Source organism: Mus pahari, chromosome 2, assembly GCF_900095145.1.
Source record: "Mus pahari chromosome 2, PAHARI_EIJ_v1.1, whole genome shotgun sequence".
Lineage (NCBI taxonomy): Eukaryota > Metazoa > Chordata > Mammalia > Rodentia > Muridae > Mus > Mus pahari.
In genome coordinates this window covers 130,472,816-130,488,261 of record NC_034591.1, presented here as the reverse complement: position 1 = coordinate 130,488,261, position 15,446 = coordinate 130,472,816, and the positions used below count along the sequence as shown (strand labels likewise).

Below are 15,446 nucleotides of genomic sequence, written 5' to 3'. Positions count from 1 at the left end.
AATAATAATAATAATAATAATAATAATAATAAAAAAAGAGAAAAAAAAAGAACAAGGGCATCATGAGTTTTGCAGGCAAATGGATGGAACTAGAAAATATCATCCTGAGTGAGGTAACTGAGACCCAAAAGGATATGCATGGTATGCACTCACTAATAAATGGATATTAGCCAAAAAAAAAAAAAAAGTACAGAATTTCCAGGACACAGAACTCAAGAAGGCTAACAAGCCGAAGGGGCCAAGGGAGGATACCTCAGTCTTACTTGGGAGGGAGAAGAAAGCAATCCCAGGAGGTGGGGAGAGGAATGGAGGGACCTGGAAGGGAAAGGCAGCAGGGTAGAGGAGGGGAACATGATCAGGTACTTGGGGGATGGGGGGAAGGGGCAGGACTGAAGCCCTGAGGGCCAGCAGAAAGAATCGAAACAGGCAGCCTCAGGAGATAGGAGGTGGGAGGAACCTCTAGAATGTACTAAAGACCTGGGAGGTGAGAGACTCTCAGAACTCAAAGGGAGGGACCTTAGATAAAATGCCCTACAGTGGGGAGAAGGAACTTGTAGAATCTACCTCTAGTAGAAAGACAGGGCATCAAGTGGAGGGACCGGTTGCCATCTGTACTGGCTAGTTTTGTGTCAACTTGACACAGGCTGGAGTTATCACAGAGAAAGGAGCTTCAGTTAGGGAAATGCCTCCATGAGATCCAGCTGCAAGGCATTTTCTCAATTAGTGATCAAGGTGGGAGGTTCCCTTGTGGGTGGTTCCATTTCTGGGCAGGTAGTCTTGGGTTCTATAAGAGAGCAAGCTGAGCAAGTCAGGGGAGGCAAGCTAGTAAAGAACATTCTTCCATGGCCTCTGCATCAGTTCCTGCTTCCTGACCTGCTTGAGTTCCAGTCCTGACTTCCTTGATGATGAACAGCAGTATGGAAGTGTAAGCCGAATAAACCCTTTCCTCCCCAACTTGCTTCTTGGTCATGATGTTTGTGCAGGAATAGAAACCCTGACTTAGACACCATCCCACAGTCAAAACCTCTGACCCAGAATTGTTCCTGTCTCAAAGAAATGCAGGAAAGAAAATGGAGAAGGGCCTGAGGAAAAGGATGTCCAGTGATAGGCCCAAATTGGGATTCAGCTCAGGGGGGAGGCCGCAAGACCTGACGCTGTTACTAATGCTATGGTGTGCTGACAGACAGGAGCCTAGCATGAGTGCCCTCCAAAAGGCCCAATAAGCAGCCGGAAGAGTCAAATGCAGAGATTTACACCCAACCAAGCTGCTGACCTCTGTGGCTGAATTAGGGAAAGGCTGGAAGAAGCTGAGGGAGGAGAGTAACCCTATAGGAAGACCAGCAGTCTCAACTAATCTGGACCCCCGGGATCTCTCAGACACGAGCCACCAACCAGGCAGCATATACTAGCTGATATGAGGTCCCTAACACATAAACAGTAGAGGACTACCAGTTCTGGACTCAGTCAGAGAGATGCACCTAACCCTTGAGAGACTTGGGGCCCGGGGGTGTTGGGAGGTCTGGTGAGGTGGGGGTGGGGACAGGGAGTGGGTAGGGAGGAGGAGGTGAGGTGTGGGATGTGGAACAGTTGAAGGGTAGACCAGGAGGAGGATAAATTCTAGACTGTAAAAAAAAAAAAATTAAAGAATAAATTTTTTTAAAAAGTAAAAAAAAGAGTATCAGGTATCATTGTATTTTGATCAGAATCAAAGGCTTGATCAAAATCAAATCTAGATCTAGATGCTGGTGTTTGAATGAGTTGCTGGTATATCATACAACAGTACTAAACAGAATCAAAGAGCCATTTTTCTCTCATAGTAAAACTTCTATTGAGGTCAATTGAGAAGGAAAGATGTTCAGTGTGGGGAGTTAGTATGCACCTGGAAGTAATTCCAAGACTCAGGACCATACACAGGGAACATTTCCCATCCTAGAGCTACCTCAAGCTCATCTCCCCAGTTCCTGAGAAGAGATTTCAGGCAGACACTGAACAAGAGTGAATCCCAGCAGGAATACTATGCATCTGCTCCTAAAATACATGACTGTCCCCAAATTAAGTTTACAGAAACAAAATAATACCCGATGGAGACACAGGAAGCATCCCCAAACAGCAGAGTGAAATTCCCAAGAATATCCTCCCCTCACTGGGAGAAAGGGAACAGCTACACATTTGGGACTTTTGTTCAAGGAAAACAGAGACCTGGCAAAAGCAACAGGTTTGTTTGTGGTTTTGTTGTCGTTGTTGTTTGTTTGTGTCCTTTCCACCTCAAACCACACAGGAGCCATGAAAACCACTGATAACTATAACATGGAGAAAGCATCTAGGAGGGGCAGCTTTGGGTGAGAGCTGACTTCCCAGCCTGAGCTAAGTTCTCAGATAATTGCTACCTTTAGGAACTCTTGTCAGAGTTCCCACTCCTAAGCGGTCCTTATGTGACCAGACTCAGAACTGACCTACTGTGAAAGTCTCTTTCCTGGGGCCAGTGCCCATAGGCTAGTTTGTTTAAAGTCATCAGCTGTTAAAGTGGTAGGCAGGTTAGCAGTCTGAGAAAAAGGAGCCCATCAAAAATGTTCAGGAAGATGTGGGAACTGTCCCTGGCAGCTCTGATGAGCTCTGTACTCTTGGCACCTCAGAAGAGCACGTATGGGCATGATGCTCAGGTCATGCTCCAAACCACCTATGAGCTCAGCTGGGCTCTGAGAAGGCTGGGCTCTCAGTGTGGCTGACCTGAGCATCTTGCCAGTAGGGGCTAAAGGGCTGGGCAGGATTAGTAACTGCCTGCCTGCTCATGGAAGCATGCCCTGGCGTGTACAGAGCCCCCTGTGAGCCTGGAAGGGGCATTTAAGGAAATCTCTATTTACTCCTGACCACAAAGCTAACTGAGCAGACTCCAATACCACACAGGACTAGATTGCAACCTAATGAAATCCAAGTCAAATAGTTCCAAAAAGTCACTGAAAACAGCAAACACTCAAAGAACAAGCCACGGAGCAGAGAATCTGATGGTCCAACTGGAGACACTACTACTCAAAAGGCCCAGTTCTCTAAGGCCTAAATACATCTCTAAATACATCATCTGTATGTGTGAAGATGTCGGAGAACCCATTATTATGTAACATAGGAATTCAGGCAGCTATTCAAGAGAAGGATTTGCTAATTTTTTTTAAAGATTGATTTATTTTATGTATGAGTACACTGTTGCTCTCTCTCTTCAGACACACCAGAAGAAGGCATCAGATCCCATTACAGATGGTTATGAGCCACCATGTGGTTGCTGGGAATTGAACTCAGAACCTCTGGAAGAGCAGTCAGTGTTCTAAACCACTGAGCCATCTCTCCAGCCCAGGATTTGCTATTTTATAATAAACATTTCCAAAAATAAATTAAACCCCCCACTTATTTGTTTATTTTATAACAATATTTGTTTGCCTACATGAGTTGACATTGAACAAGGGTCCCCTGCAAGCCCTGAAAGTGCTCTTAATCCCCGAGCCGTCTCTCCAGCCTCAACAACCATTTCCTAAGAACTGACCAGAATTTCACAAGCACAACTTTGTTGTCGGAGGGAGCCCCCCCCCCCCCGCCCTCATCACCAGGCTCACCGAGTACTTTCCACAGGACTCCTGGGAACAGTCTCAAACTGTATATGAACTACATACAGCTTGTGCGTAAGAGACTCTTCTGACCCTGTCTGGATCTGACAAGGGTTGCTTCGCTGAACTGACAACATAGGCAACTGGAGAAAATGGATGTGTTTTTACTTCACTGAACCTTAAAGCTTTTCTCCATGACTATAGGAGAGGGAAGAGAGGTCAGAGAATGGAAAATGTCAACATACTATAATATATATGATGCTGTGCATTTATACTAATGCAGTGCTTGGTACCCAGAACCCATCAATCACCCTGACAATCCTCAGTAAAATCACAAACACAACTGACACATGGCTTAGCTAAAGTTATAAAAGTGGTTACAGAAAGACATCCTACATCACGGGTCCCTAGGGTGGTATACTTTAGAACCTCAGGGAGACGGACCTTAAATGTACCTGTAGGACACCACCCTACACCTGTAGGTGACTGTAAGAAAACTAAAAAGGAAGATAGAGGTGGCACAGTGTCTTCCAGACAGGACAGGACTCACGGTACCTGTGTGTGCCTGCACAAGATCAAACCAGTCAACAGTCTAGAGTGTAGAATGGGAAGGAGTTCAAGAGGCCCCACCCCTGAGGAGCTGTGGTGACAGTTAATGACTTCTGGGGAGGGAGCCAATTTTCTTTAAGGGTGTGGCCTCTGGTAAGTCCACCATGCTCCAGGACATGGCCTCACATATATAGGCAGTTCAAATTGGACGGGACAGATTATTTTAAAAAACAAGCAAGCAAACAAACAAACAAAGAACCAGGACACAAAGTTGGAGGTGGATCTGGGGAGAGGACTGGGGATATGATAAAAACACATAGTATGAGGTTATCAAAGAATGAAAATGGACAGCAGTGGTATGGTAAGAACTGGAGCCTTCCTGAACTCTTGTTGAGGGTAAGGAGGCACAGCTGTCAACCAGCCAACAATCGTCTCCTAAGTATAAACTCAAGAGATGTGAAAACCTGTCTTCACACACACACTCCCAGCAACCGAAGGTGGACACAATCCTTGTGCCCGTCAACTGACAGGCATGGGCTGGACCTGGCCTCTGGGGTGTCGCTCATCCCTGAAGAGAGGAAAGCACTGGAAAGCCATGGGGTGAAAAGGCCTTGAACGCATCGTACAGAGTATAAGAAGCTACTCCCAAAAGCCACATTACATGAACTGCACAAACTAGGAAAGCCCGGAGAGATGACCTGGACAGATGCTTATCGGTGTCGGGAGGGGGACAAGCCGGGAGGGGTCATGGACTGGTAGACAGCCTGTGGGGACACTGACAAAGGCAAGCATGGTGCACTCTGCATGGTGGTTGCACAGCCTTCAGAACGTACTGGGAAAAGACAACAGAATTGTACTTTTAAAATGTAAACATTTATCAGACTATGTGATTTCCATCTTAAACACACGTCCGGACTGGGTGAAACTCAAGACGAGCAGCTGAAACACCACCTGGCAGATGAACACACCGGTCCATGTGGGGACTCTTAGGAAAGGCTTCTTTGCCATGAGTCATTTCTCATCAGTTAAGTCAGTACCAAGGCCATTTTCCATTAGAATTGTTCAACTGCGTGTCATTTCCTGTCAGCTAAGTCAGTACCAAGGCCGTTTTCTGCTAGACCTTTTCAATTATGTGTCATTTCCTGTCAGCTAAGTCAGTACTGACTTAAGTTGATCACCATAAAGACCAAGAGTACATCTAAAGATCTGCGAGATGCAGACTATCACAGGGAAGATAATCAGGGAGAGAGATTATCTGCAGTCTTCAAACACAAGGGAATGAGAGGGACTCAAAACCTGTGTGAACCCTTGGAAAAGCTAATGTGGAAAGGATGGTGGGATGGAAAGAAGGAATTGAGAGGGTAGGGGAGGAAGGAAAGGAGTGGGAGGGAGGAAAAGAAAGGGGAGGGAACCATCCCTGCTTCTAGGAGGTGACTTGTCTTTCCAATTCCATCAGAAACGAAACTCTGGCACCTTATGAGCTGGTTTATGACCAGGAATTACAACAACCACTCATTGGCTACTCCATGACCAGCCCTACTCTCTTTGTGTTTGCTACTGGGGGTTATCAGTCCAGGGAGGGAGTCTTCCAAGGAGGACAGGAGCTAACACACAGGCAAACTGGAAACACAAAGCTACCCTACGATCTCCATAATCAAGAACAATCAGCACAACTGGCAGCATCTGCGACTTGCTGGGGTTTCTTGGTTTCTTTTAGAAAACCAGGGTTTGGGAACCAGAAGTGCCCCATTCCCAGAGGTGAGCATCCAAAGGCAGGAACACTGTGTGTGAACATCCGAGGACACATACACTGCGCATATAGCTGTTTTTGCCCTGTGACAGGCTTTGGTCTCAAGTGCATACAGCGAGATAGTGGCTTTTATTTCTTTGCCAATGGCACAATCATTAGTTTCTACAACCAACTTAGGAAGAGAGGAACCAAAGATGATTTCCTACCTGAGATTTAACTACATTTAAAAGAAAGAATCCAACTATGAAAGACAACTAATTCACAGGGGGAAATCCTAAAACTGAATGAGTACATTACAAGTTTACAGATTGCATTCTTTAATTTTTTTAAATCTCTCTCTCTCTCTCTCTCTCTCTCTCACACACACACACACACACACACACACACACATAAACAAACATATATTTTATAAATTTTATGGCTGGTTCAAGAATAGATATCACAGTCATCTTGAAAGATAAAAAAATATTTTTGACAAAATTCTATATTCCTTCATACTTAAAATCCTGCAGAAATTTGGAGTATATATGTCAATGTAATAAAGGCCATAAATGACAAACTTATAGTCAACAGTATATTAAATGAGAAAAATATAAAACATTTTTGCTAAAATCAGAAACGAGACAATGCTGTCCACTTCTCTAATCTCCTTCAATACAGCACCAGGAATTATAGTTCCTTAGAGAAGGAAATAAAGAGGAAACAAATAGGAACGGAAAAAGTCAAAGAAATCTCTATTGCAGAGGGCATGATTCTGTACATTCACTCTAAAGCCTCTGCCAGAAAACTCCTACAGCTGATAAAACAACATTCAGTAGCAGGATGCAAAATTAACACACAAAAAACAGTAGCCCCAGACTATGCCCAAGACAACTGCAACCTGGCGCTGAGCAGACTGGATGTGTAGTGAGCCCAAGCTGACCACCAGTCCATAGTTCCTGTAGCTGGTCAGCAGCTCCCTAGGTCACGGGGTGGGAACAAGGCTGGAGTGGAGTAGAAAGCTCAGAAAAAAGTCCTGTCAGGAAAAGACTTCAGATACAATAGAGTTCTTCCATAATGAAGGCCTTTGTGTTCAGGAGGGTATGGTAACCTCCGTAAGTTCCTTCACAAATACTGCAATGCCATCATTGGTATATAGTTAGGGTATTTGCTACTAAGCCTAAGGATAGAAGTGTAATGGGGTTATTATGAAATCATATCTCTATGGCAGAAATTAATAGTAGGGCAGAGGAAAGTCCAGTTGGGGGTCATGGGATTAGATTATCTATAAACTGTATGATATGTATGTGTTTGGTGGGTTACTATGTGTTATAAACAAAGGCTTACTAGGAGAGTAGACATCTAAGCTTGAATAAGGGCTACTGCAGATTCTAGAACAGTAAGTTAAAGAACAATAATAAATGTAAATTGTGGCAGTTGTGGACTAATAATATTTATAACACTAATGTAGCACTGCCAATTAGGTGTATTAAGAATATCTTTCAGTAATATGATGACCTCTGCCCAGTGCCACACTCACAGGCAAGGCACAGCACTTCTGAGACCACTCCTGAGATGACTCCAGACACTCAGGGACCCTGGGTGCTACAAGATAAGCAAATGAGTGGAGGCCATAGTGGAATTCTGGCTTGTGTGTCACTGGGGGCTATGTCTGGGTCTGTGGCTTTGCAGGAGCGGGCATCTGCTATCATCAAAGGCCAGGCAGATGCCCCTCGTCTGGGCTGTCATCCCGGGCCATATTGATATCTGAGGGCTGTGCAGAGTTGTCCCCACCCCTCACCTGGGCTTTGTGGGAGAGCTGACCCTGAAGGTGTGAGAGCAGGAGAGCTGGCCCCACCTCTGGCCAGCTGCAGTACAGGAGAACAGCCCCACCCCTCACCCAGGAAACCTTGGTTGTGGGAGCTATAGGTGAGCTGGCCCTAAGGGTATGCGTGGGAGAGCTGGCCCTGCCACTTATTAGCTGTGTGGTGGCATGGGGGAGGGGAGATGCCCTCTCCCCTCATTCCTTGCCACTTGTAGAAGGCAGAAGAGCTGGCTCTGCCCCTCACTGACTGCAACACTTGGGAGAGCAGGCCCTGAACCTCATCTAGGCAGCATAGAAGAGCTGGCCCTGGTGACAGGGGCATGGGTGAACCAGCCTAAGAGCATGAGCACGGAGAGATGGCCTGGCAATTTGTCTACCTTGTGGTAGTGTGGACAAGGGAGAGATGCCCTCCTCACCCCTCTAGTCCTGTGTCACCTATGGCAGGTAGGAGAGCTGGCTTAGGGAGAACTGGCTCTGTCCTTCACCAGCTACAACACTCAGGAGAGTGGGCCCTACACTTCACCTGGTCAGCAAAGTAGAGCTGGCCCTGGTTACAGGGGTTGCCGGGGTTATAGGTGAGCCAACTCCATGGGTGTGAGAGTGGAAAGCAGAAGAGCTGGCTCTACCCCTTGCTTGCTGCTGCATTAGATGAGCTAGCCAGGGCAGTGCTGGAGAGCTTGCCCTGGTGGTGTGGGTATGGGAAAGCTGGTGGGCTGACCAGCTCAGTTATCTCCCAAGCCCAGATCCAGGGCTTTGAGCTGACCCACCCTAACATCCACCCCATCAATGAACTGCTGGAGTGTGTGAAGGAGCCATTCTTTCAGATCCAAAGCTGCAGGATCTCTATGACAAAGGGCAATAATAGGCCATCTGAGAGGACTCCCAGTGAGGTTCCAGTATTGATAGTGCAGCAGAAGCCAGAGACATTGAACCAGAACAAGGACGTCATTTGCAAGCAAAGAAGTGTGGACAAAAGGGTATACCATGGGACACACTGCAGCTTCTACAATGAGATTTTCTTTCTTTTTCTGGGAGGAGGTTACAAGGGTGGAGGACAGGTATAAGGGGACAGGGAGATGAGTGGGATTGGGGTGCATGATGTGAAATTCACAAAGAACCAATAAAAAGTTAAAAAAAGAAAATTAATAGCCTTCCTCTTTACAATTGACAAACACGCTGAGAAAGAAATCAGGAAAATGATTCCATTCACAACAATCTTTTTTTAAAAACCCTTAGAATAAACCTAACCAACAATGTGAAAGGCCTCTACAACAAAACCTTTAAAACACCAAAGAAAGAAACTAAGGAAGACTAGAAAACAGAAGACAGAAGACCTCGCAAGCCCATGCATTCCAACAATCGATATTGTGAAAATAGTCACCACAAAAAGGGCAACCTGCAGATTCAGTGTGATCAAATCAAAATTCCAGCAAGCGGGCTGGAGCGATGGCTCAGCGGTTAAGAGCACTGACTGCTCTTCTGAAGGACCTGAGTTCAAATCCCAGCAACTACATGATGGCTCACAACCATCTGTAATGAGATCTGACGCCCTCTTCTGGAGTGTCTGAAGACAGCTACAGTGTACTTACATATAATAAAATAAATAAATCTTCAAAAAAAATTCCAGCAAGCATCTTCACAAGAAATTGAAAAACAATCTTAAAATTCATAAAAAGCATGCACAAAGATACAAACAAAAACCAAAAATGGAGCTGCCAAAGTCACACTGAACAAGAGGACCAATGCCAGGGACAGTGACACTGGTGACAAGATACACCACAGAGACACAATAATAGAAACAGTGTGGTAATGGCACCGACAAGGACACATAGGTCAAGGGAGCAGGATGGGACATCCAGACTTAAGTCCATGCAACTAAACCACATAATTGGATTTTTAAGATGCCAAGAATATACACTGGAGGAAGGACAGCATCTCCAACAAAGGGGCCTTAAACTTGGACATCTACTTGTCGAATAAAACTGGATCCAGTCACTCACTTTGCACAAAAAACAGCTTAAGGGCCTCAATGTAGAACCTAGAATAGTGAAGGCAGAGGCACAGGCAAGACTTTTTTGAATAGCAGATAAGATGACTAACAGAGCAATAAACCTAAAATAACTGTATAGCAAAGGATTCCATCAGCTGAGTGAAGAGGTAACCCACAAAATGGGAGAAAATCTGCTAATTATATGTCTGACAGAGGGTTAGTATCTAGAATATGCAAAGAAGTTAAGAAATTTAACATTGTGGAAACAATCCAAATTTTAAAAATGTGCTACAGACCTGAGAGTGTTTTTACAAGAATATAAATGACTACCAAAACATTTTAAAATGTGTTTCACATTATTAGTCATCAGGGAAATGAAAAAAAACCCAAAAACAAACAAAAAACAAAACAAAAAAAACCTCTGGGATTCCATTTTACCCATTTAGAATGGCTTATCAAGAAAACAAATGACCACACATGGTGAGGATGTAGGACATGTGAACAGGTGCTGCCACTATGGAGATCAGGGTGAGGTTTTCTCAAAAAACTGAAAGCAGAACTACTGCAAGACCCAGCCGTAACTCTCCTGGCATACACCCAATACTGCATATCCTACTGCAGAGATAATTGCTTACCAGTGTTCATCATTGCTCTATCCAGTAGCCAGGAAGGGGGATCAGCTAGATGCCCATCAGTTGATGGGTGAATGACTACCAAAACTCGGAGAAGTCTCTTTCTGCACTGGGCAGGTTACTGCAGAGACTCAAAACTGGCTAAAGTGCTGAGAATAAGTGACTAGTGTGCTTAACCCTAAATGAGACATCTGTATGAATACCTCCCCTCAAGACTCAGGGAACATTCTGGAAGAGTGGTCGAGTGGTGGTTTGAGTGAGATGTGTTCATTTATCTGAACACTTGGCTCCCAGATGGCGCTGCAGTATGGGAAGTTTAGGGTACAGCCTTGTTGGAGGAGCTATGTAGCTGTAAGTGGGCCAGGAATGTTTAAAGACCCACACTTTCCAGTTACTCTGCTTTGTGCCGCAGTTGCAGCTCAAGGCCTGAGCTCTCATCATGCTGCCCTCGCCACAGCAGCCTGGCCACACCTCCCACAGTGATGGGATGAACTCTAACCCTATGGAATGGTAAGCACCCCCAAACCCTTCCTTCTGTAAGTTCCCTGGGTCATGGTGTTTTATTACAGCAATAAAAAGGTAACCTACAGGGAGGAAGGATTCCAAGAGCAGGAGGACCGGAGGAACGCGGGGGAAATGCTTCTGCCATGACATGACTACTGCAGTCACCTTAGCCATGGTTTCCTGCACAAGGTCAAGTCACTCAACATTCCAGCACGGATGGCAGAGGGACTCAAGAGGCTCCACCCTTGCCAAAAAGCTACAGGCAACTGATGATGGCTGGACAAGGGGGTGGGGGTCATTTTCCTCCCATTGGGGATTCAGCTGATGGTAAGTTACCCATGCTCCAGTGGGTTCTGGCTCTACACTGAGGTGCGTGCACTAATTGGACTCAGTCTTAGGGTTTCTATTCCTGCACAAACATCATGACCAAGAAGCAGTTGGGGAGGAAAGGGTTTATTCGGGTTACACTTCCATACTGCTGTTCATCACCAAGGAAGTCAGGACTGGAACTCAAGCAGGTCAGGAAGCAGGAGCTGATGCTGAGACCATGGAAGGATGTTCTTTACTGGCTTGCTTCCCCTGGCTTGCTCAGCTTGATCTCTTATAGTACCACCTGGGTAACTCTTACACATTACTAAGTCCAGCCACAGCACAAGGTACAACCTTGGCTATCTCCCAGCCTCCAGATTAGGGTCACTGGTGACCCTTCCAATTCTGGATTGTAGTTCATTCCAAATATAGTCTAGTTGACAATCAGGAATAGCCACTACAGTCAGTCACAAGAAGATGATGAAGACAAAGATGATGAGAAAAAGCAGAAGAGGAGATAAGATGTAAGTATTGGGTTGTTATAATTTTTGCCAACTTGTCACAAACCGAGACCACACAAGCGTATTGATCTCAATCCACATGAGAGAGCTCCTAAGGTACACAAGGATGACAGAAATGATCTTTTTCCACCATCCTTCCTTCTTATTCTTCCCCTGACTCAGTTTCTTCCTTCTTCTCTTTCTATATGGTCTCATGTCTCTCAGGATGACCTTGAACTTCTGATCCCCTGACTCCTGAATGCTAAGTTTATAGGCGTGTGTCACCACAACTGCTTTTGTGGTGCTAGGGATCCAACCCACGGCTTCATGCACACTAGGCCAGTGTTCTACCAACTGAGCCACACCCCAACCCCAGAAATTATTTTTCTGTTGAAAACTCTATCATTCAAGATACACGCAACTTGCTAGCAACACTATACAAGGACCTCTAACCTTGCATGCGCTGGTAGGATACAGGAATGTGGCCAGCCAGGCCAGTCTAAGTCTGAAAGCAATGGAAACTCATCAGAAGATCCCACTGACTCATGAGCTAAAACGAGCTCCTGAAATGAGACCATTCCTACACCGGATCTGATCTACTGAATTCTCCCTAAGAAGCTTTTCTTTACTCAAAGGGCCACAGCCTGAACCTCCCCAGTTTGCACAGGCATACTGGGTGACGTGGCCTTCATGCCTGCTTACTGAGCATTTGTATGTGTGGCAACATTTGGTCTGAGACATGACTTCATTGTTATGGGCCTGGTAGCATGATGCCTCTCATGCTGGAAGCTACTGCCCGTGTCTATCAAAACACCGGGTGCTGTTTGGGAATTGGGCTAGCAGTGATGGGAGGGCAGGAGATTTCCCAAAGAAGCCTGTTGGAACAGAGCCCTGTAGCAAGAGCAGTGAGATTCTCACCAAGCCGAGGCACAAACTTGCCATTCTAGACCTTCCAGGAGAAAGGCTGTTTCTCTTTAGTGGGGCAAACCACAGGAAGCTCCACAGACAGCCTTGAGGGGGGTTGCTCCCCAGGCCTGGGACTCTGCCAATCATGCTCCCACTGAGTTTTGGTCCCTGAAGTGCAATGATACTTCAACTTTATTTTCTTTTAAGAAACTCTCCCTAAATACCTGGCTCTCCACTCTACTCAAAACGACATCGTTTAATCAATGCCAACATTAGAAGCAATGGGTGAGAGGCAGCTATGCCGTTTCAAGTCAGTGCAGACCAGAAGCACCTGTGTTTTCCAAGAAGTGGCTTCTAGTCATATCAGCTGCATGTCCCCAAGCCTCCAAATGTCTGATTTAAGCTGAGAATGAACTAAAACAAAAGGGAACTATATGCTCTAACTCAAGGCAGAGCTTTAGACTTTCGTGGGGCATCTAACAAGCTGCTCTGCCCCTACAGTTTTCCTGAGCATGATGGGAAATATGACCAGGTAAAACCAACCCTTTTATTGCCCTTCAAAAGGTCAAGACCACTAAAGACAGCAGTTTCCCCACTCAACCTAGCTGAGGACAGTTTCTAGGGGAATCTTCCCTGTCCCCAAAACAAGCACAGTGGATAGCCTGATCACATTACTGTGGGCGTGGGGGCATTTAGACTGCAAGCTAGGAATCCCAGACTTCCATGCCATTTTCAAGCCTAAAGTCCTTGACATTGGACAGATGGGACAGCTTTCTTGTTAGTCGTCTCATGGGGCACTAAAAAGGACATAGAGATAGCATCTGTCAATGCTCCTGAAGGACCCAAAGAGGGTAAGATAAATCAGGGCAACTCTCACCCTTGTGGGCACTGACCTGCCCCCACCAGTTTACAGCCACAACAGCAGGAATGAGCAAGGGCCCCCAGACTTCCAGAAAGTAGTGGAACAGGGACAACACAGTCATGCAACTGCCTCACTGTCTCCTGTCCCTGCTTCACAGAGACCAGAGATTCCGCAGTCAGGTCACATGTGAATGACTCCCTCCTCCCCCCCAGTTTCTGTCAGCTCAGCTTAAGTCCAGGCACCTATGGCCTGGGGACAGCAGAGACAGCACTGTCCCCACCACCACTTTCTCAGGAGTACCAAACTGCAGCTGTATGGAGGTTAACAGTTAAACCCCCAGCTATGGACTCCCAAGAAATGGAAAGAAACAGACTCCAATACCCTAGGGGTTGCAATCTGCTCCCTCCTAAGTAAGTGCCATTGCTTCGGGAAAGAATGGTTCACCCTTTTTGTTTCTGTCCTCTTTTAAAGACCTCTAAAGATGAGACTTTACATTGCAAATGACAAAATGAGAGAGAGAGAGAGAGAGAGAGAGAGAGAGAGAGAGAGAGAGAGAGAGAGAGACCCGATTTTTGTTCAGTGGAGCCATAAAGATACTTACCAGCCCCAGTGTATGATGGCAGGAATGCAGGCTCTAACTTCATTGTCTTGGCCATTGAAAAGGTATTTTAACTCTTTTATATCAGAGGAAGACTGTCTCAGGGAGGCTGAGCCATGCCTCCAGGGTCATACATGGCCACATGTCTAATTGTGAGGGGCAACACTCATCTTGACGCCCTGGCTATATAGTCAACTGGTGGCATTTAATGGTATATTACATGGTACTCAAATCCAGCTTCAGGGGTCCAGCATAAACTTTTTATCTAAGTTGGTGTCTATGTGTCACCTGTGCACACCCTTTCGTAGACTGGAATCATATCCAGATTGTCTAGAATACTGACAAGACCTACATGCTAGGCACAGGGTGTTTACAATTTTGTGTAAACAGAGCAAGGGTGGAGAAAAGCCTGTGTACCTTTAGTCCAGACTAATTCTTTTCCAGATAGTTCCAGTGTGTGATCAGTTTGCTTCATGGAAGTGGAGCCATCCCTTTAAATGTAAAACTGTTTTAAAGAAAATTGCCCATTCTGTTTATTCAGTGTACAGTCTCAAATTACTTAGAGGCAGGATGAATGTCCTTGAGATAGAGGCAAGCCTGGGCTAACAAGACTCTATCTTATAACAAACTGTTTAGGAGCTGAGATCTGGGTCAGTGGTCACACGCACTTACTGCTCTTCCTAAAGACCCAGACTCAGTTCTAGCCTCCATTATAGTAGCTAACAGCTGCTTCTAACTCCAGGGGACCCAACACCCATTTCTGGCCACCACAGGCAACAGGCACACACTTGGTGCACATACATATATCTGGCATTCATATATAATGTACACACACACACGTTTGGATTGTTTTCTTTGAGACAGGGTCTTACTATGTAGCCCTGGCAGGCCTGGAACTAGTTATGTAAACTAGATTGGTCTCCACCTTGAGATTAAGGCAAGTACCACCATATCTAGCTAAAACAAAACAAAACAAAACAAAAATTTCTAATTAAAAATAAATAACCTGCCCTTGAATGTCAAGAATTCACCACTTTGTTACTTAGTGGTTACGTCACCACTTAGGTTACTAAGGGGACTACACCATGAACCCAGGGACATTTCTTCAAGTACTTGTCTGGAGTCTTGAGCTGGCCAGTCCCAGCTGAAACACGTACACAGTCTCTCTCAGGGAGTGCCTGCAAGGGTCCCTGAGTGGCCAGCCCCTTGCAGAGCTGGGCAGGATGGCACAGGGCATAAGGAGCAGGGTGTGCCGCTGTGTAAGGGAACTCTTCCTGCCCCACGGAACCAGAAAACCATGTGTGCTTTTCTTTTTCAAAGATACTACTTTTCTTTTTCTTTTTCTTTTTCTTTTCAGAATTTTAGAACTGGATATAAAGGTTGGCAGAAGACACAGTCAATAAATATCATACAATTTCTAAAATGAAAAAGATTTCCCATACGAACTCC

At 45.6% G+C, this 15,446-nt stretch overlaps 1 protein-coding gene across 5 annotated transcripts in view; it reads right to left on the bottom strand.

Moving 5' to 3' along the window:
* Atg7 (autophagy related 7) overlaps nt 1–15,446 on the bottom strand; it is a 199,605-nt gene that overhangs the window by 94,044 nt on the left and 90,115 nt on the right. The gene's annotated exons all lie outside the window — the stretch shown is intronic.